Below are 22,996 nucleotides of genomic sequence, written 5' to 3'. Positions count from 1 at the left end.
GCAATGCACATGATGACATGATATGAGTTGCATGACAAAGGCAACAACACACGGAGACAAAAACCCGAACCCAAGAAAAACAAAATAACTTAGGCCGGAAACGGCAAGAGTTGGAGTACATATAAGGTAAATTACATCCGGGGTGTTACAACAGATGAGGCTACCCGTGGTTATTTACTCCGACAATTAGGACGTGAGAAATGAAAATTCATTTCTTCATGATTAGCTTGCGTCCTTTCAAGCATATTCAGGTCTCTAGCAAATTCTTCAGACATTTAAGTTCTTTTGGAGACCTGACCCTGCATAAGAGATTAGTTATTTTTCTTCACCACCCACATCTGAAGGGGTGGCGAGGAGTTCATCATTCTGTGAGCTCCATAAGAGAAAGGTGGCATAGATGCCAATCCACTTCGTTTCACATGAGAGGGGTTAGAGTAAGCATATGAATAAGAAGATAAATTCTTCGAGGACTTATGAACATAATGATTTGAATAGTAATGCACATATTCTTAACCCTTAGTCTTTCCCTATGAAACAGAGGTGTTAGCATGATGATGTTCATATGAGGACTTTGATCCAGATGAGGTATTTGATCCATATGATGACTTGGATCCATATGAAGACTTTGGTCCGTATGAACAATTTGATCTAGGGTTCCTATTCTTCACAGGTGGTGTCATGATGACATTCACCTGAGAGTTTCAAGGCACTTTTTGGGAACCCAGATTTTCTTCATAGGGGGACCGTTCCTGCAGTTAGTGCCGACATATCTAGCAAATACTTCACCATTCTGATTTTTGAACAATTTATAATTGGAGTCAAATGACTCATCAGAAGAATATGAAGATTCACATGTAAAGCCAGATTAGGTAGATGGATCCAGTGAAGGCCCCTTTGCAGCAACCCATGAGGTTTTGGGATACTGCTCAGGTTTCTAGTAGGTCCCATCAACATTGAGTTTCCTCTCAAAGGCAATACCCTCTTTCCTAGTGTTCCTGTTGAGGATCTGCTTTTTAAGCACATCACAAAGTGCCAGATGCCCTTTGATGCTTTTGTACATGCCTGTTACATACAGTTCCTTCAGCCCTGCATGGTCAGTGATACTAGCAGCATCTTCAGATGAGGAATTAGTGATAACAGAGACAGTTGAAGAATTTGCAGCAATAGAAGCATTTGAAATTTCAGGTGAAGAATTAGCAGATTCATGCCCAATGCATTTCAAACATGGTGGCATGAAGACAACTTGAGCGGAACTGATCTGTTGAGCAAGCAATGAATCACGTTCCTTCTGAAGATCTTCATAACTCACCCTTAGCTGCTCGAGATCTTGCTTTCTTTGAAGAAATTCATAAGAAAGCTTCTCATGATCAGATAAGAGAATGTTATGATGACGCTGAAGATTATCAAACTTAGTCTGATGTCTCTGAAGATTATAAAACTTAGTCTGAAGTCTCTCAAGATTTCCAGTCAAAGTTTTAGTACGATCCATTTCTTCACCCAAAATATCATCGCTTTTCTCCAGCATATTTTGAATCTTTTCAAGAGCCTTTTGTTGTTTCACAGCAATCTTAGCAAGTTTAGAATAGCTAGTGTTGAGGTTTTCATCAGATTCATCCTCACTTGATTCAGAGGAGGGACATTTGAGTACCTTTGTACCTTTTGCCATGAAGCAATAGGTGGGAGCGTAGTCATCATCGCTGTTGTCAGCAATGTTGGGGAGGTCATTTTCATCACAGTTGAAGATATTCTTGCTGACGAATGCAGTAGCGAGGGCTAGGCTCGCCACACTAGAGTCTGATTCCTCGGAAGCCTCTTCTTCCTCATTTTCCTCAGATTAAGCCTCAGAGTACATTTCCTTGCCAATGAATGCCCAAGCCTTCTTGGAGCTGCTCTTCTTGTGAGATGAAGACCTTGAAGGATTAGATGAAGAGGACTTTGAAGATTTCTTCTTCTTCTTTGAATCATTAGAACTGTAGTCCTTGTACCTCTTGTTCTTTGATTCCTTTTTCCACTGAGGACAATCTTGAATGTAGTGACCGGGTTTCTTGCATTTCTGGCAAAGTCTCTTCTTGTAATCATGGGATGCGGAATCTGATCTTATGTCATCACTTCTTGAGGATTTTCCAAAGCGACCACGTCTTGAGAACTTCTGGAATTTCCTCACGACCATTGCTAGCTCCTGACTCAGTTCTTCAGGATCACCAAGGTTGCTACCAGAATCCTCACCTTCAGATTCAGACCCTACCTTGGCCTTCAAAGCTCGTGATCTGCCATAGCTCGGTCCATAGAGATCTCTCTTCTCAGCAAGCTGGAACCCATGAGTGTTTAGCCTCTCGAGGATATCAGCGGGATCAAGTGACTTGTAGTCTCCACATTCTTGTATCATCAGTGCAAGGGTGTCAAATGAGGAATCAAGTGATTGAAGCAATTTCTTCACCACCTCATGGTCAGTGATGTTAGTGGCACCAAGTGCTTGAAGCTCATTTGAAATGTCAATGAGGCGATCGAAGGTTTGCTGAACATTTTCATTATCGCGTCTTTTGAAGCAGTTGAAGAGATTGCGAAGAACGTCAACTCGAGATTCATGCTGTGTTGAGACTCCTTCATTCACCTTGGACAGCCTATCCTAGATAAGCTTTGTTGTCTCCAAAGCACTCACTCTGCCATACTGCCCTTTGCTCAGATGGCCACATATAATGTTCTTCGCTTGAGAGTCAAGTTGCTTGAATTTCGTCATATCAGCAGTATTGATGGTAGGAATGACAGAGGGAACGCCATTTTCCACAACGTACCAGAGATCGTTATCAATTGCCTGAAGATGCATTCGCATCTTATTCTTCCAGTAGGGGTAGTACGTCCCTTCAAAGGTAGGACACCCAGCAGAGACCTTGATCATACCTGCGGTCGACATAACTAAAACTTCAGGCGGTTAAACCAAAACCACACAGAACAAGGGAGTACCTTGCCGTGATACCAATTGAAAGTGCGTTAAGTCGACTAGAGGGGGGTGAATAGACGATTTTTATGAATTCTTCACTAAGGAATTTCAGGGTGAGGAAATTCCTAAGCGAAGAACTACATGCAGCGGAATAAGTACTGAGGTGTAATCATAACAGAGTAGTAGCATAGTCATCATGAAGAAATGAAAACAAGCGCAGAGTACATAAAGCGTAAACACAGGATAAGCAGGCTGGAGACTGACTGACTAAAGAAATTGAACTGAGGAAATAGAGAAAGTCTTCAATCAAAGTTTTCAAATAGTAGTGATCAAGAACACAACACAGTAATGAGGAAATGAAAGGATTGAGGAAATAGAACCAGTTAGCTTGGTGAAGACAATGATTTGGTAGACTAGTTCCAACTGTTGTGACAGTCGTACATCTGGTTGGAGCGGCTAGGTATTTAAACCTGAGGACACAAAGTCCTCACTGTATTCTCCTTGAACTAAGGTCGCATAGATCTCGTCCAATCACTCGTGGTAAGTCTTCAGGTTACTTCCAAACCTTCACAGACTCGGTCACTCGGCAATCCACAATTTCCTCTTGGATGCTCCAGACCATGACACCTAATCGTCTAAAGGACGCATAGTCCTCAAAGCTAACAAGCGTCGGTTCCACTCAGGAACAATATCTTCAGTGATACTCAATCACTTTGGGTCTATAGGTGTTTGGTTTGGGGTTTTAGGTATTTCCTCACTTGATGATTTTCTCTCAAAGTCCTCATAGGATGGGATGCTCTCAATGACAAGTGTCAGTTTCTCGCGGAGCAGCTAGCCAGCTAGTGGTTGTAGAGGGTGACTATTTATAGCCTTGGGAGAAGCCACACATGATAAGGCATAAATACCCTTCAATGATATGACCATTAAGAGGATAAGATATTTTGGGACAGCTGGCGCAGAGCACAACAACGGTCAGAAATTTGAGGTTCAAATTCCTCAGGGCTATCATGTTCCTCACTTATAGGAAATCCGCACTGGTAAATTCTACCTCCTCAGTCACAACAAATTCCTCAGAGACCAGAAGAACTTTGTATCTGTCACTGAAGAAATTGACTGAACTATATGAGATTTCCAATGGCTTGACTCGAAGGGATTAGTAGGTGTAGGATTTTGAGATGAGCATCACTTGGAAACTTTTCCTTAGTTTTTCCTCGACCCCGTTTAACAGTACGGTGTTTCCTATGACTCAAGAAAGAGAAAAATAAACTACGAAAACAAAAGTCTTCACGATTCATATTCCTCGCATGAATATCAAGTCTTCACGGTCACACCAATTTCTTCACTTTCATAGTCTTCAGAAAGTCTTCAGAAATCCAAAGTCTTCAGTTGAAGACATTAATTTTTAGGGGTCGACTTTCTGTGTAAATATCAAACTCCTCATGGACTTATAGACCTATGTACACTCGCAAACACATTAGTCCCTTAACCTATAAGTCTTCAATACACCAAAATCACTAAGGGGCACTAGATGCACTTACAATCTCCCCCTTTTTGGTGACTGATGACAATGTAGGTTAAGTTTTCAACGGAAATAAACATATGAAGTGTAAATACTAATATTGAGGAATTTCATTGCAAGATGTAGAGGAACTCCCCCTATAGATGCGCATAGTGAGGAATTTGCTTTTGAAGCAATGCACATTTGAAGAGTAGAATCATGGAGATCTCCCCCTATATCTTGTAATTCATACACACATTTAACAAATGATATGAAGAATTTGAAATGCATGATGAAATAAGGTGACTGATGTAATCCCGCATGCGTGCATTATCATGCATGAGGAAACAACATGCATAAGAACGTGGAGGAAGTATCAGACCACCATCGGAGTGAAGATTACAACTAGACCCAACAAAGTTTTCAGAAAAACGAGAGTTGTAACTTAGCAAAAGAAACGCCCATATAGATAGACCCGTTTGAAGACTAACTCAAATTTCTACCCCTTTGTCATCAAATGACCAAAGGGACGAAAAGTGAGGACTAACGCCCCTGAAAAATATCATCATGAAGTCGATGGGGGAGCGCCAACGTTGTTGGGCTTGGTTGTTGAAGTAGGGCCTGCCGCAGTGACATCCATGTCTTCATTTTCATCAGTCTCGTGCGATGAAGAATAAGAGCAGGCCACCAAGTGAGGACCTTTGACCTTCTTGAATTTCTTTGAAGGTGGATAAGACCAGTCAAAGTCTTGCTTGAAGCCCATCTATTTTAGATCTTCTTCACCATAGAGATGAGATAGTATTTGTTCTTCTTCACTGAATTTTGAGTGATGGTCATGTTCTGAAGAATTGAACCAAACTGCCTTTTTACACAATTATGGTTGCGATTAACCTTCTGGTGAAGACTGAGGAGAAGTTTACGCTCAGTCATCACCCTTTTTACCCACTTAGGAACAGTAAGGTGTTTCCTATGACTCAAGAAAGAGAAAAAGAAACTACGAAAACAAAAGTCTTCAAGCTTCATATTCCTCGCATGAATATCAAGTCTTCACGGTCACACCAATTTCTTCACTTTCAAAGTCTTCAGAAAGTCTTCAGAAATCCAAAGTCTTCAGTTAAAAACATTCATTTTTACGGGTCGACTTTCTATGTAAATATCAAACTTCTCATAGACTTATAGACCTGTGTACACTAACAAACACATTTGTCCCTTAACCTATAAGTATTCAATACACCAAAATCACTAAGGGGCACTAGATGCACATACAGAGGCGAAGCCAAAGGGCAAGTGCAGAGCGCCGCGGGCCCCAACCGCCTGCAGCCTCGGTTGACGTGTGGCGATTAATGGGACGTGGGCGTCTCCACTTCCCCATGCTGCCTCGGCAACCATTCGACTTGACAAGACCCTGCTGCATGTACAGAAAACAATCATTACGCGCGGCCGTGGAGGCCGACGGTTGGCCTCCTTCCGGCTATAAATGTGGGGAGGGGCGTAGCCCCCTTGCTCATCTCTCTCTTCTCGTAGTCCGCTTCTTCTTCTTCTTCTTTCTTGTCTCTCCATCTTATCGTAGTTCCCATGACACCGATTAGGAGGTTCTCTACGGTGGAAAAGGGAAAGGCACCTCAGGAGGAATCTAAACCACTTCCGCCGAAGAAATGGTTTAGCCTCCCTCGCGATGCTGGGGAGGGGAAGGAGGTGACGCGGCCCTGGTACGAGCGGCCACTGCCTGGCTTCCCGCTCTCTCTATATGCCCGTGCGCAGGGCCCCGGAGAGGGCGGCAGCGCCAAACACCGCGCGGGCCATGACCACGGTGGCTAGGCTGAGGCTGTGTGGCCGGCCGACCCGCGAACCCACGTTGAGGGCTCCTCGCGTGAGTTCTTGATATGGGCGGCAATGCCGCCGCGCACTTGGATCCGATTCCTGCGGTTCTTCGCTAAGGATATGCCGCCGAGGGGGCCGCTATAGTTGTGGCTGCAGGACGCCGGGTGCTGCATCCTAGCCACGGGGGCGGAGGTCAAGGCTGTCCCTCCGCGTGGCATCTTCGTGACCCGAGGATGGGGCGAGGTTGCTCACGCCTGCCGCACGGACGGGGCCGTCGCCATCCACTTCGAGTACGATGGCGCCTCCACGTTGTTCTTTAAGGTCTTTGACGAGGAGGGTCGCCGCCTAGAGTGCTGCCCTGGAGGAAGCAGCTTGCATGGCGCGACTGCGGGCATCGGGCCCGCCTCCGGTCCTACAGATAGCTCCTCTAGAAGCAGCGACGACTCTTGGGAGACCAATGACTCTCTTGAGCCTAGAAAATCTTCGATGTCGAGCGACAATAGCTACGTGCCGCCGAACTCTCATCGTGCCTGGAGCACGGCAACGGTATCTGCTAGGCGTCGACGATGATCTGGATGGTGTTGGCGCCAGCCCCACGTGGCCGATTGTTGATGATGGCGTCGATGGCGGTGCCCGTAGCCAAGGCTTCTTGAGGTTTTTCTCATTTTGTTCACTGCGAGGAATCAAGACAAACCCCGTGGGGGTATGCATTAACTTGTAATGCTTTTGCTCCGATGTTTATCATTCTTAGTGTAAGGTTGTAGCTTTGTGTCCCGCTTCGGCATTGTTCCCCCTTTTCGCTCTCGCGGTAGCTTAGCTCTCTACGCTGGCAAGTCCCAGTCCTCAGGTAGGCTTCGGTCATCGTTGGTATGCCAGGTCGCGATATCGTGGTCAAGGCCAGGAGGTGAGCGGCCTGAGGTCCGGTAAGTACTCCTGAGGCGCGATGCTCAAGAGGTCCCCTTTGGCGTGCAGGTAGCTCCCTGAAGGTCGAAAAGGGAAGCGGCATTGCCGGAGCGAGATTACGAGAGTCGAAAATTCCAGGCTGTGGATTCACGCTGGTTCATATAAGTAACTTATCTTCAGGAGACTGAGGTGATTCCTTTGTGCGGCGCTCGATTTGCGCTTTAGCGGTGGTGCTACCACGCAGGGCTCACGCCGGCCTCCGTTTTCCTCGCTCATCTAAATGCTTTGCGTCCTTGGGTCCCGACCCTCGAGCGAGGCTCAGCCTTCGCTGGTATGCCAAGTCATGATGCCATAGTCAAGGCCAGGGGTGAGGGCTAGAGAGTCAGTAGGAGCTCCTGAGAGGGCGATGCTCAGGAGCCCCCCTTTAACACGCAAGCGAATCGCGTAAAAAGGCGCCACCGGCTTGACTTCCTATAGTTAAGCTCTAGAGATTCCTGCTGGTTATTCCGAGAGGAGAATATAACTCATAATCGTGTTTCCTATCCTGCCATTGATCTTTCCGCAAGAAGATGAAGGCACTGAGGATTTGGGGAGGTGACGTGCGTGGGGCGGGCCGCAGGCCAGAGCTCGATCTGCCAGATTTGTCAGCATTGCAGGGATGGACCAGAGCACAACCGTTGTGCCACCATGTGTAGCCTCCGTTGCAGGATGAGCAGGAGGCCGTTCAACAATGCGGGATGCCGTGAAGGGCAACAGGCAAGCAGGTGACAACATAAAACATCTCATGGAAGGAGATAACACTAGTTCTAAATAGATGCAAAGAACGATACATGCCACATGGATGGACCCACGTGGCCTGGGGATGATGCAGCCCAAGGGGCACTCCCAGCTGAACAATTAGAAGATGCAAGAACGATACATGCGATCTACGGATAACGCAACCCGAAGGGCGCCCCCAACTGAATAAACCAGAAAATGTCACCTGGCACCATTCCTGAAGAGATGTTGGAGTAGATGAAGATGTGTGCTGAAGAAGTCGCTCCTCATGAGCCGCCTTGGTCCTGAACCTTAGGAGGCTCTAGGTGCTCAGGGCACAACTGGTACAAGCTATCCCGACAAAATTAGTCTTCGCGTGTAAAAGGCTCTAGGGGTGACGCTGTGGTGGGCTCCGCGATGATCTTCGTCCTGCCGTCCTGGCGGATTTGGTCTTGTTGCACCGATATGGAAACCTTTGCTTGATTCCTCGAGACCCCGTGCCTGCGCTTGCCTCCTTAGCACCAAAGAGGAAGCTAGTACACTGCACCCACTGGCACCCACCTAGCTTGGTCTTGACGGCTCACATCATATGAACCTTGCGAGGTGCGTCTTGCATAGATATCTCCGCTCCTCGGGAGCCAGCCTGGTGAGGCTGCCCCCAGGGAGGTCTTGGTGTCGTCCGCCACGCGAGGCTTGGCCCTTCGCGAGGGTCTTGTGTTGTTGACGTTGAAGCTGGGCCATACCGGGTTGTCGATGGAGCCACGCCGTGGGCCACTGGCAGGCAAGTCTAGGTACTCCCGTTCCCAGGACGCTGACAGAGGAAACACCTTCTACCTGCTTGTAAAGGAAGGATCGCTCAGCCTCAATAGCGGCCCGAGCATCCCCCGCGGCTTTCTTGTGCTGCTCCGTCGCAACAAGCTTCTCCTTGAGGCCGTCAGCCTCGCCCTTCAGCTCGTCACGCCGCGTGCAGAAGTGAGCCTCCTGGAGCTCTGGCTTCCGGCAGTATTACTCGGCTAGAGTCTTGCGGATCCCCGCCACCTTCTCATCGGTCTCCCTCTAGATCTTAACCTCCCGGGAGGCGTGGGTTTCCTCAACAGCGACCACTTGGTGCTCCATCACATCCAGCCACTCGCGCTCCAAGCTTTGCTCCATCGCCTCCAGCACCAGCGCGTCCTCGAGAGTGCGGGGCCTCGCCTCACTCATGGGTGGCCCATTCACTAAGGTAGCAAGCGCGGCTGTGCGCGCCTGGACTTGTCGCTCGAGGATTGTGCTCCAACTTTGGAGCTACTTCTCATGCCCATCGGTCGCCTTGCACTAATGATCTGCAGCTCAGGCCTCCTCCAAGGCACGGTCCAGAGCCACCCTCGCCATGGCCAAAGACCCCTCCGCCTCCGCACGAGCATGCTCATGCTGCAGGCAGCCGAAGTTGATGGTGACTTCTAGCTGGCGCCATTCACATGCCGGGAGTAGGTGCTCCGCCTCGAGGCGTGCATCGACGTCACCAAGCTCCACCCTGAGGCGGCCTAGCATGCTCACTGCCTCTTGAAGAAGGCCGCGCCAGACGGTGCTGTGCCCGCATGAGAGCTCCAAGTACCGGCATGGGCTTTCCTCCGTGCCTTGATCAGCTAGGGAAGCATGTGAGGACTCGCTCACCTCTGGCAAGGGCCTAGGCACTAGAACTCCTTTGCCCACTCCTCTGGCCCGAGATGGGGTCCAGTGCGGATTCACCCCGCTGCTTGGGGATGGCGCGTCTCGCAGGTTGCCCACTATCAGGAAGGATCAGTGGGGGCCCTTAGAATGCCCCCACACTCTGGAGGCGCCCCAAAAAAAAGACACTAGGAATTAGTCCCAAGACCCCTCAATTATGGCCTTGGTTCTGGTGCGGCCGCCCCCTTGTGCACAACTGCGCGGCTCACGAGGCCTGAGGTCACGGCGGGACCAGTGCCTACCGGTGACGGCGCTCAGAACACACTTGTTCCCTCGTCAGAAGGGATCCTGGGAATAAGAATCACGCAGTGGTATGATATGCGAGAATCAAGAGGAAGGCAAGACACTTACACATCCACAGCGACCCACTTCCACTTGTTCAGGGTCCTTGGGGCAGGACTGCGGCGGCTCCCTAGGGTCTGGAGGGGACGTGCTGGGGCCTGGCGTGTAGCCCTCCACGACAAGGACATGGGCTACATCCACAGGCGGGGAGCCTCCCACGCCACCCGCGGGGATGAAGGTGGATACCTGGGGAGCGCATGGTGGGGTGCGCTCCCCCACGGCTACCCGAGAGCGCTCACCTGAGGGCCCTCGTGCTTCGGGGTCACCGAGAGGGGGTTGTCATGAGCCCCCGCATGGCCCTTGGGCGCTCCCCCGCGGCAACCCGGGGAGTGCGCACCTTAGGGCCCTCATGCCTCGGGGTCACCAAGAGGGGGTTGTCACGAGGCCCCACATGGCCCTCGGGCGCTCCCCCGCGGATACCCATGGAGCGCGCTCCTCAAGGCCCTCGTTCCTCGGCGTCACCAGGAGGAAGTTGTCACGGGATGCAGGAAGAGATGAGCAACGGGGGCTTCGCCCCTCTCCTCATTTATAGCCAGAGGGAGGCCAACCAGCAGCCTCCATGATCTAAGGTAATGATGGCTTTCTTCTGCATGCAGCAGGGTCTTGTCAGGTCAGGCAGTTGCCAAGGCAGCGTGGGGAAGCGGAGACGCCCACTTCATGTCAGTCGCCACACGTCAATCAAGGCCGTTGGTGGTTGGGGCCGCGGTGCTCCGCACTTGCCCTTAGGGCCGGGGGCTACTATCGGCATCCTGGAAATGGGGGTACCCAGACTTGCCTGCCTGCAGCCCAGGGCCTGTGTGACGCCCCAAGACCGACGCTCCAGAAGACTTCCATATATTTTCGTGTCTGCCTGTGTCTTATTTGTATATTACATTTCATCATAGCATCATGTGCATTGCATCTACATGTTTTCATAAAGCTTGCATCGGCTCGTATTTGCCGCGTCTCCCCTTGATTTTGTTCACCGTTCTGAGACCAACCTTGTTCTTAGTTTTCCCTCTTGTCTAAACCGAAGTCTCTCTTCATAGTGCATAGACCCACTGGTACGCGTCGGTCCTAAATAAACGGTTTTTAACCCCTTCCTGCGATGGCATTTGGAACCGTCGCCAAGTGAGTGTGGGCAATAGGGGGGGTTCCTTCCCGCACGACCCAAAAACCATCGGGGATATGCCTGTCGGAGTAATGGGCCGCGGGTAGCCTAACCCGAGCCCCCGAGCCTTTCAAGACAACGGGGCCGGCTGCGCCCCTCAAAGACGTCAAGATAAAGACTGCGCCTTCTGGCGGCGGGTTGGCCAAGCGGCCGACTGGTCGAGGGCGGCCGAGTTCCGGAGGGTAGCATCCCAACGGGCCGACTCCTAGATAGCGGCCTCCAGAGAGGCCGGCTCCAAGTAGTCGGCCCGTGGCGCACTCAAAGTCTGCGCCCTCTTCAAAGAGACAAGACGGGTATGGCTACAGTGCAAGCCTTCCCCCCGAATCCAGGGACCGGCGTGGCCATAGTGCCCCATATAGGCGGATATCTCTGCACGACGCGACACTGTTGCCTCTTGCCCCACACGTCACACCTGACAGGCGGAGTCCTGTTCCCACGAAGGCATGTCAGGTACGGCTTGCAGACGGCGGGCCCTTCCTGGCAGCCAGAGCCCTAAAGTCGGAGGAGGCTGGGGCAGCCGGACCTTGGAGGAGCCGGCTACCAGCAGGCGCCAATCCCTCCCTTGGGCCCCATGCGCCATCAACCAGATGAGACACAGAGTGGCAACAGTGATCGCCCACCAGGCGGCGGGACTATGGCCACGCCTCCCCGACCAAGCCTGCGTCATTAGCGTTACTGCTACAGTGATCAACAGCCGGCAAGACCCGCAAGCGGCGGGAGCGGCTTGTCGGCTCCGTACAAGAACAGGCGGTGGGCCCTAACTGTCGGCCAAGAGGCCGGCGACCAGAGGGAATGACGACCGGGCCCTACGCCTGGCCAGATTACCATTGTACCCCTGGGGGCAGGCCTATATAAACCCCCTAGGGCACCCATGCAAAGGGGTTCGGCCCCTGTTAGGACTAGACTCATATCTATAGGAGAGAGCGTGCCTGCCTTCTTCCACCTCTAGCAAACAGCTCGAGGAGCACCGTTGTACCACTTACACATTAGTGATCATGTGGAGACCCCGCAGAGCAGGACTAGGGGTGTTATCTCCTAGGAGAGCCCTGAACCTGGGTAAAGTACGCCGGCGTACGTGTCTACGCCTCATCCCGCTTCCAGGCACCGGCGACATTCTACTCGCTCCCACCATGATAAGCCATCCTTTGGCATATGTCGCACCCAACCCCCCACATTTGGCGCCCACCGTGGGGCGAGCTGCACCGTCTCCCAGAGACTTGTTCTGGACGGGAACCCTATCCCTTCCTGGCAAGCACAGCCAGCCCGGCACGCCAGACGGGGTCTGCGCCGAGGCGCTGCACAGTGCAGAGATCGCCTGCACAGCGAGCTGCCTCGCCGATCTTGTTGGCGAGATTCGCCTCTCCGACGAGCCTCGTCCGATATGGGCACCAATGGCCCCGAAGGCCGCCTCGTGGGCCTCCTCGATCAGCTCCACATCACCAGCGAGCCTGCTGCTGACTTGGAGTCGGTTGGCTCCACCCACCCGATATTGGTCGACTCTGACACGGCTTCGCTCGACACGTTCCCCTCCAATGTGGTGGTCTACGATGAGTCGCTTCCTTGACTGGACAGCGGTGGCAGCACCGTCACGGAGGTACTCGTGATCGGCCATGACGAGCACTCTGGCGGGGGCGGTCAGGACCCGTTGCAGACGACAATGCAAGACTTGGCTGCGCCAATCCCGGAGGACGCCGATGCCGAGACGCTACAAGCGTGTCGCGTCCAGCTCGTCGAGAGCGCTAGCCGGCTGGCCAGCATGAGACTCCTTTTGGAGGCCTACCAACGGGAGATGGACCGTGCTGTAGGAGGCACTCCGGCTCCTGGTGGGCCTAGCCGCGTTGGCTTGTTCAGGGAGCATGGTGCGACCATCGACAGCATGTTCGGGACAGACCGTCCCGTATATGCCACGCCTGCAGAGAACATACGAGCTGCCCAGGCGTCAGCAGACGAGCTAGACAAGCTCGAGGGCGATGAGCCTCATCACATGACAGAGCGAGTTCAGCAGCTCGTTGACACGGCTGCTAAGCAGCAAGATGCCGGCTGCCGCACTGAAATGCCCAACCGGCGAAATGACGACCCACCACCTCGCCGAGACCAAGGCGTGATGTCCCGGACGCCGACTGGTGGCATCCATGATGTAAGAGACAAGGAGCCGGCTGCCAGCTGCAGCCGGACTCACATCACCATCGAGCGCGACCAAGATGGCTGCCGAGAGCAGTGTAACGGCGAGACGACTGCCCCCCGCCTCCTCCTCGCAGGGAGAGGCGCATCTCGCCACCGCCTGTTGACTACCCATCACTCGGCGACCGCCTTGGCCACAAAGAAGGAATCGGAGAAAACGATGCCCGCCACCGGATCGATCGACTTAATCGGTCCCTGGCGCTAGAAGAGGAAGACGAGCTGGGTCCGCCTTATTTTGGCCCCCGCATCCTAGATGAGCCCTTTCCCAAAGGGTTCACTCTCCCAAGAGATACCCCCAAGTACATCGGCTTCGTGAAGCCGGAGGACTGGCTGGTCGACTACTCCACACCCATCAGCATCGCCAATGGCAATAAGCGCGTTGTTGTGAAGTACGTCCCCCTCATGCTCCAGGGCACGACACAGACATGGCTAAACAGCCTGAAGCCCCGCGGCGTCAACAGCTGGGTTGACTTTACTGAATCGTTCATCCGCAACTTCACCAGCACATACAAACGGCCACCCAAGCCTCGCCAGCTCTCCCTGTGCATCCAAGGCCCCAATGAGTCGACTCGCGACTATCTGACACGCTGGGCCGAGCTGCGCAACTCTTGCGAGGGCGTGCACGAGGTGCAGGCCATCGAGTACTTCACTGCCGGGTGCCGAGAGGGCACACTCCTCAAGCACCGGCTCCTCTGCGATGAGCCAGTGACCCTTGACGAGTTCTCCATGAAGACGGAAATTCAATTCAATGCATCGGGTAAGGTGGCTCCCCAAGCCCCTCGGACCCCGACTGGCGACGCCAGTCGGCGGCAGCAACCGGTTTCCACAAGCCGGCAGGTGGCAGCAGTTGAAGATCAACAACCAGAAGGGGAGCCTCATCCCAAGCGTCAAAAGGGCGGCAAGCCTAATTGGCTGCCCGCCTTCTCGTACGAGCAGACTCTTGATGCCCCCTGCAAGTTCCACAACGGTGCGAAGCCATCCAATCACACCACTCGAAAGTGCCATTGGCTCACCAGGATTGCCAAGGGTGACGGACTCCAGCCCGCTCCCCCTGTCGGCCCGCCGCCTCATCCCCCGCAGCAGTCGGCGGTTCGGCCAGTCGGCGCTGTGCAGGATGATTATCCAGAGGAGCAGGGGGCCTACATCGTGTTCACCAGTATGGCCGATGATAGGCGCAGCAGGCGTCAGTAGTGGTTGGAAGTGAATGTAGTAGCATCAGAGACCCCGGAATTCATGCATTGGTCTGAGAAGCCCATCAGCTATAGCAGAGCCGACCACCCGGAGGTGATGCCCAGTCCTGGCTCCTATGCTCTGGTATTGGAAGCCACGTTTGCCACAGAGAGGCGGGCTGCCCGTTTTTCCCGTGTCCTGATAGACGGCGGGAGCAGCATCAACATTCTGTACAGGGATACCATGGAGAAATTGGGAATCAAGCAGAGACACCTTCAGCCAAGTCGGACTGTTTGCCATGGCATAGTTCCTAGCCTTTTCTGCTCACTAATCGGCAAGACTCAGATAGATATCCTCTTCGGGGCCAAAACTCATTTCCGCCGAGAGCCAGTCTGGTTTGAGGTGGTGGACCTTGAGAGCCCTTATCACGCACTGCTTGGCCGGCCTGCCTTGGCCAAGTTCATGGCTGTTCCCCACTATGCTTACCTAAAAATGAAGATGCCAAGCTCTAAGGGAATCCTGACCATAGCAGGAGACTACAAGAAGTCGTCCGCCTGCGCAGCGGAGAGCAGCCGGTTAGCCGAGTCTCTCGTGATCATAGCAGAGAATCGACTTCTTGACCGGGTTGTGGCAATGGCAGTCAAGTAACCGGAAATGTCACCCGACCCCAAGGAGTCGGAAGCCGAGGGCTCGTTCAAGCCGGCCAAAGAGACAAAGAAGACACCTTTGGACCCGGAGCACCCGGAGAGGTATGCTATCATTGGCGCAAACCTTGATAGTAAATAGGAAGGCGAGCTCGACGATTTCCTCTGTGAGAATCGGGACATTTTCGCATGGTCCCCCAAAGACATGCTAGGTGTACCGGCGGATTTCGCCGAGCACAAGTTACACGTCTGATCTGATGCCAAGCCCGTCTGGCAGCCCTTGCGCCACCTATCAGAAGAGAAAAGAAGAGTTGTTGGGGAAGAGATAGCCCGGCTCCTGGAAGCCGGCTTCATCATGGAGGTGTTCTTTCCAGAATGGTTAGGCAATCCAGTCCTAGTACTGAAGAAGAACAAGCAGTGGCGCATCTGCATTGATTATACCAGCCTCAACAAAGCATGCCCCAAAGATCCATTTGCTATGTGCAGAATCGACCAAGTGATCGACTCCACAGTCGGATGCGAGTTGTTGAGTTTTTTGGATGCATACTCCAGGTACCACCAGATCAAGCTGGACCCGGCCGATAGGATGAAGACCGCCTTCATCACGCCATTTGGAGCCTTCTGCTACCTGACCATGACGTTCGGCTTGAGAAATGTCAGCGCCACCTTTCAGCGTTGCATGCAGAAGTGTCTCCTCAAACAACTCGGCAGAAACGTTCATGTCTATGTAGATGATGTGGTGGTGAAGACACAGAAGCGTGGACTTACGCCGATTTTAGATCAAGCTCAACCCGGAGAAGTGTTTCTTTGGCGTACCAGCCGGCCAGCTTCTTGGCTTTCTGGTCTCAGAGCGCAGCATAGAGTGCAATCCTGTGAAGATCAAGGACATCGAGAGGATGGAGGTGCCCACCCGACTGCTCGATGTGCAAAAATTCACCGGCTGCTTGGCATCTATCAGCCGTTTCATTAGTCGGCTGGGTGAGAAGGCCCTTCCCCTATATCAGCTCATGAGGAAAACCACCTTTTTCGAGTGGAACGACAAGGCGGATGAAGCTTTTCTCCAGCTCAAGAAAATGTTGACCACCCCGCCTGTCTTGGCGGCCCCTACTCCTAAGGAGCCCATGCTCCTCTACATTGCCGCTTCCAGCCAGGTGGTTAGCACCGTCATAGTGGTGGAACGGAAAGAAGAAGGCAAAGCTCTACCAATCTAGAGGCTGGTGTATTACCTAAGCGAAGTACTGTCCGCCTCCAAGAAGAACTACCCCCACCATCAGAAGATGTGTTATGGCGTGCACTTTGCTGCCAAGAGACTGAAGCCATACTTCCAAGAGCACCCAATCACTGTGGTCTGCACAGCTCCACTCGCTGGGATTATTGGATGTGTTATGGTGCGAGTTCCTTCATGTGCCAAGAAATGACAGTGAGCAAGCCGACGCCTTGGCACGAATCGGCTCCACCTGGCAAGCAATACCAACCGGCGTTGCCTTGCAACGACTCCTCAAGCCATCCGTCAAGCCATCACCAGAGTCAGATTCTATATTTGTGCCGGCTCCTCCTGAAGAAGTCGGATCCGACTTGAGAGCCCCGCCAACCGACGCGGGAACTTCGGCGGACAACCCGGGGACTGCAGCAGTCGGCCCGGGGACTTCATCAACTCATCAAGCGGCGACCGACTCCAACCCACCGCCTCCCAGCCCAGCCGCCCTCGCACAAGTGGCAGTCCTGGCAGTCGAAGAAATTGCAGCATCTTCGTGGGCCCAGCCCATCCTCAATTTTTTGGTGAAAAAAGAGCTGCCAACCGACGAGATCTTGGCCCGGCAAGTGCAACGCCGGGCGGCACCATACAACATAGTCAACAGAGAGCTTGTGAGGCGCTGTGTCACTGGTTCTTACCAGCGCTGCATTGAGCCAGAGCAAGGCCAGGAAATCCTCAAAGATATCCATCAGGGCGAGTGTGGTCACCACGCGGCCTCAAGGGCTCTGGTGGCCAAGGCTTTCCACCATGGTTTTTTCTAGCCGACTGCCCTAGAAGACGCCAAGGACTAGGTCCAGAAATGCAAAGGGTGCCAGAAGTTTCATTCAAAGGCTCACCAGCCGGCTTCTGCACTCAAGACAATTCCCATCGCTTGGCCCTTTGCCGTCTGGGGCCTTGATATGGTGGGACCATTCAAAACAGCAAGAGGTGGCTTGACTCATCTGCTTGTCGCGGTGGACAAGTTCACAAAGTGGATAGAAGCAAAACCAATCAAGAAGTTGAATGGTGCGACATCACCATCCGGTATGGCATACCACACGGCATCATCACCGACAATGGCACAAACTTCGCCAAAGGTGCCTTGGCCCGTTTCTGCACGACGCAGGGCATCCGACTGGACCTAGCGTCTGTTGCCCATCCGCAGTCAAACGGCCAGGTGGAGTGAGCAAACGACCTCATTTTATCTAGCATCAAGCCCCGACTGGTCGAGCCTCTTGAGCGGTCAGCCATCTATTGGCTCGACGAGCTTCCGGCCGTCCTCTGGAGCCTGCGCACAACTCCGAACAAGGGAACCGGCTTTACGCCTTTCTTTCTCGTCTACGGTGCCGAAGCCGTCATTCCGACGGGCATAGAATTCGACTCCCCTCGAGTCACCATGTACACCAAAGAGGAAGCAGAAGAATCACGACAAGGCAGCGTCGATCTGCTGGAAGAGGGCCGGCTGTTGGCACTCAGCAGGTCCACCATCTACCAGCAGAGCCGGCGCCGATACTGCAACCAAAGGTCAAGCCAAGATCCTTCCAAGAAGGAGACCTTCTGCTCCGGCTGATCCAGCGAACAGCCGGTCAGCACAAGCTCTCGGCACCTTGGGAAGGCCCTTCTATCGGCGTTCTGGGAACGGGGGTCCCTAGACTTGCCTGCCTGCGACCCATGGAGTGGCGGAGCCAGCAGGCCGTACGGCCCATCTTCACCAACAAGGCACCCAAGATCCTCGCGAGGGGCCAAGCCTCGCGAGGCGGACGACGTCAAGAACTCCTCAGGAGTGATCTGGTTAGGCAGGCTTGCGAGGAGCGGAGATATCAAGGCAAGGCAAACCTCACGAGGCTCTAATGATGTGAGCCATGATGATCGACGCAAGGCGGGCGCCAGCGCGCGCAGCATCCTTGTTTCCTCTTTGGTGCAAGGGAGGCAAGCGCAGCCGCAGAGTACCGAGGCCTCAGGCAAAGGTTGCCATTTCGGTGCAACAAGACCAAGACCATGGACTACAAGACGGAGGTCATCGTGGAGCCCAAGATGGCGTCACCACCAGAGCTTTGTGCAGGCGAAGACTACCTTCTGTAAGGATAGCTTGTACTAGCTGTCTCCCTTCAAATTAGCCCGCCATTGTTGGCTCCCTTCCCGCTCGATATTTGGGAAGAGGACCAGGGCCACTATAAATAGGACTAGCCACCATAGAGAGGCCAGAGGCCGGAGAAACACACAAGTTCATACGCACAAGAACACCTCAACCTCAGGAGGCAGTTCTTCTCTTGTACTGTTCATCATTAGCCCAAGAGGCAATCCACCACCACACTGGAGTAGGGTATTACAGCACAACCGTGGCCCGAAACAGTATAAACCATGTGTCTTTCTGTGCTGCGAGTTCATCAAGTTTGTCCGCAAGATCTTAGCGAGCTAGAGCATAGATTGGTAGAAGGGAAAGACTTCGCGTGCAACCCAGTATTCAAACCTTAAGGGTAGCCGAAACCCCACGTCTGACATTTCGCGCCACGTACGGGGTGCGCCATAGCTTCTTTTCCGTCAGTCCGTCGCTCCGTCGCCTCCATGTCGGACGCTCGCCGTGCCCGAGCTGAGCGTCGGGCCGCCCTCGCCGCCCGCGTCGCTCAGACGGCTCCCGTCGGTGGGCCACCTCGTCGTTCTCTGTCCCCCGCCGCCAACGCTGCCACCGGCCCAATGGGGAACGAGCAGCAGGCGTCCTCGTTGCATCTTTCAGTGCGGCAGGACGGCCGCACCACTACTCCATCACTCACCCTTGCCAGTTCTTCGTCCCACGCGCACCGCGCTCCCATGGATTCGTGGGCCACGATCATCGAGGCGAACGAACTCCTGCGTTACCGCCCCATCGACAACCTCTATGAGGAGTGGCTCGACCGTGTCACCGAGCTCGTCCGCGCCGTAGGGGGCTCTCCGACGCCGTCCCACTCTCTGCCTCCCCCTCAACCAGCCGCGGGTGACAGGGCTCATGGCGTGCCTCCATTGCCTCGTCCCCAAGACGGTGCCTTGGCACCAAGGCGCACACCTCTGCGGCGTGATCCACCACGCCCAGCGCCCGCGCATGAAGAAAGGAGCTGCCAAGAAATCCCGCGGCCGCAAGAAGCTGCCCCGGCGCTCCCTGTGCCACCTTGTCAAGACCGCGTGCCGCCTACAGTGGCGCATCGCGGACCTCGCCATGACCAAGCTCCACCTCAGAAGCGAGCCCCGGCAACCACAGCTGGCTGTTGTCCCTTCACCCCCGAGGTGCGTAGCATTGCCTGGCCAGGCATGTTCAATCCAGGTCTACGTCCTTGATACGACGGCACCGCCGACCATGCAGAGTTCCTGTAGCTCTATGAGCTGAGCATCGAAGCGGCTAACAGCGATGAAAAAGTCATGGCGAACTAGTTTCCCATGGCTCTCAAGGATGGGGCCCGCTCCTGGCTCCTGAACCCATAGCACGACTCGATCTCCTCCTGGGACGAGATGTGCGACCGCTTCGTCGCCAACTTCCAGGGCACTCACGACCGCCCACCGGCCGCGGGCGATCTATGCCGCATCAAGCAACAGCCAGGAGAGACCCTCCAGAAGTACATCCAGCACTTCAACATCACCCGCCTCAAGATCCCCAAGGTCGCAGATGAAGCCATCATCTCCACCTTCTCAGACGGTGTCCGTGACATCAAGATGAAGGAAGAGCTGGCTATCCACGAGGAGCTATGCACATCTCAAGAGCTGTTCAACCTGGCGACCAAGTGCGCAAGAGCTGAGGAGGGGCGCCTCTCTCTCCTTGAGCTGGCAGCTACAGGAGTGGAGGAGAAGAAGGCCAAGGCCAAGGACGTGAAGTGCAAAGAGGCATTAGTGCTCGCAGCGGAGCCCGACACCAAGCGAGGCAGAGATCAGCCCGAGTCATCCAAGAACGGCCGCCCGTTCTGCTCCTTCCACAACTTGAACACCCACAACACCAGCGACTGTCAAGATCTCAGAGCCATTCAGGAAGGACGCTTCGGTCGACGCCCCGAGCGCAACGAGCGGGGCTACGACCGCAGAGGAGGACGCGGAGCCAGACGCTAGGATGATTGTGGCCTGCGCGAGGAGTGGCGCGACCGACCTCGTGAGGACCGTTGGTAGGAACAACCTCGCCAGGGCACCTGGAGGGACCCGCCTTGTGAGGATCGCCTGCAGGGAAACGCCAGTCTTCCCCCGTTGCCGCCTCCAAGAAGGAACGACGACCACCACCAAGATGAGGGGGCTGGGGGCTTCCAGGAGCCGCGTGCGATCACTTGCATCTTAGGCGGTGCTCAGGCCCCAGCCTCTCAGCACATCTTCTAACAGTTCGCTCGCGAGGTGAACGCGATGCTCCCCAAGCTTGAGGCCACGCACCCGCTCAGGTGGTCCCAATGCGCCATCACCTTCAACTCGGTAGACCAGCTCAAGTGTGCAGCCACCGCTGGCACCCTGCCTATGCTATGCTACCTAATCATCAGCAATGTGCAAGTCACCAAGACTCTCATCGACGGTGGCGCAGGGCTCAATGTCCTGTCCGTCGACACGTTCGACAACCTCCAGGTGCCTTATGAGCAGCTCCAGCCAACCAAGCCTTTCTCAGGAGTGACTGACGGCTCCACCACATCGATAGGGCAGGTCCGCCTGCCTGTCACCTTCGGGGAGCGCAAGAACTACCGCAACAAGCTCATCGACTTCGACCTCGTGCACATACGCCTGCCGTACAATGCCATCCTCGGGTATCCAGCCCTGGCCAAGTTCATGGCAGTCACTCAACATGGCTACAACGTCCTCAAGATGCCAGGAAGCGGGGGAATCATCACGGTCCCATGTGAAGAAAGGGATGCGGTGTGCTCCCTTGGGCGCGCCTTCCAAGCTACAGCAATCGACAACCCTGGCAACAGAAGTGAAGGCCCTCCGGAGACCATCCCCAACAAGAAGCTGATGCGCCGCGCAGGACCCCAAGAAGATGGCGTCGCATTAGGAGCCTCGTCAGGATCAGCGCGCACTCCAGGGGCGCCTCCCTCCACCGCATAGGAAAGCGTGTCCGGCGCCCTCCTGCGCCTGTGGCAGAGGTTGGTACGACGAGCTTCAGTCCGAACTGTGGTCCATCCACACCACCGCGACCAAACCGACTGGAGAGACCCCGTTCTTCCTGGTCTACGGAGCGGAAGCGGTCCTCCCTCACGAGGTCAGACGTCACACCGCGCGGGTCCTGGCGTTCGACGAGGCGCAGCAGGACGCCATGCGGGGGATGGACCTCGTGCTGGGGGAGGAACGTCGCCGAGAAGCCATGCTGCGAGCGGCGAGGTACCAGCAAGCGCTGCGGCGATATCACTGCCGCAACATCCGTCACAGGACTCTCGAGGTAGGAGACCTCGTGCTCAGGCGGGTTCTCTCCAGGGAGGGACTGCACAAGCTCTCTCCCATGTGGGAGGGCCCGTTCAAGGTTGTTCATGTTTCCAGGCCCATCTCCACGCGCTAGGAGACTCAAGAGGGAGTGCCAGTCCAGAATGCATGGAACATCCAGCACCTTCAGAGGTTCTACCCTTGAAAAGGCCCGGAGCCTGTGAAGCAAGGCGAGTGCCTGTGAAGCTATCGCGTTTTGGAAAAGGCCCGGAGCCTGTGAAGCAAGGCGAGTGCCTGTGAAGCTATCGCGTTTTGGAAAAGGCCCGGAGCCTGTGAAGCAAGGCGAGTGCCTGTGAAGCTATCGTGTTTTGGAAAAGGCCCGGAGCCTGTGAAGCAAGGCGAGTGCCTGTGAAGCTATCGCGTTTTGGAAAAGGCCCGGAGCCTGTGAAGCAAGGCGAGTGCCTGTGAAGATACCGCGTTTTGGAAAAGGCCCGGAGCCTGTGAAGCAAGGCGAGTGCCTGTGAAGCTATCGTGTTTTGGAAAAGGCCCGGAGCCTGTGAAGCAAGGTGAGTGCCTGTGAATCTATCGCGTTTTGGAAAAGGCCCGGAGCCTGTGAAGAAGGCGAACGCCTGTGAAGATCATCCTCTTTGGAAAAGGCCCGGAGCCTGTGAAGAAGGCGAATGCCTGTGAAGCCCGTCTCCCCTAAGAAGAAAGGCCCGGAGCCTGTGAAGAAGGCCAACGCCTGTGAAGCTCGCCGCCCGTGACACTCTCACGTAATAATGAGTGGGGCTGTACATGCCCCGGAGTGTCAGGAGCGCCGGCCTCAGGCCCTGGGGCTCCCTCCCACGCCCAGAGGCAGCACTTAGCTCCGCGCTGGTGAGAAGACGTCGAAGACTAGATTAGGTGCCGGACGCGGCTTTTTCATTTGCTTTCCGCAGTTGGCTTGTTTGTTCGCATTTGAAGTTTTATTGAAGCTATTGCCATCTTTGGCTTGCGATTCTTCAGCTTTCCAATCTCCTGCCTCGAATTTCTTTGGCACAAGGCCTCACGAGGGGGGGGGGGCAGTTGAGCGCTCTCGCGAGCGTTCCTATCCTAGTCATTCAAAGAGTTCGCGACTTGGGCCCCTTACAGGAGCACCCCTCCAGTCCGTGCCCCATGGGCACCGCGACACAAACAAAGGGCCTGGGTCGGTCGCCCCCCTCACGGCCGGGTCGGGAACTATCCACGCTCGGGCACATAGCCGGAAGGAACGGTAACGAAAGCAAAACGATGATCAACAAGCAATAACCCAAACACGCCCCTA

At 54.3% G+C, this 22,996-nt stretch overlaps 1 pseudogene; it reads right to left on the bottom strand.

Annotated features, from left to right (window-relative positions):
• Window positions 1-22,996, bottom strand: part of LOC123129589 (uncharacterized) — a 49,860-nt pseudogene that overhangs the window by 8,033 nt on the left and 18,831 nt on the right.

Source organism: Triticum aestivum, chromosome 6A, assembly GCF_018294505.1.
Source record: "Triticum aestivum cultivar Chinese Spring chromosome 6A, IWGSC CS RefSeq v2.1, whole genome shotgun sequence".
NCBI lineage: Eukaryota > Viridiplantae > Streptophyta > Magnoliopsida > Poales > Poaceae > Triticum > Triticum aestivum.
Note: the sequence above shows the minus strand (reverse complement) of the source record. Positions and strands in the feature narration are given on the sequence as shown.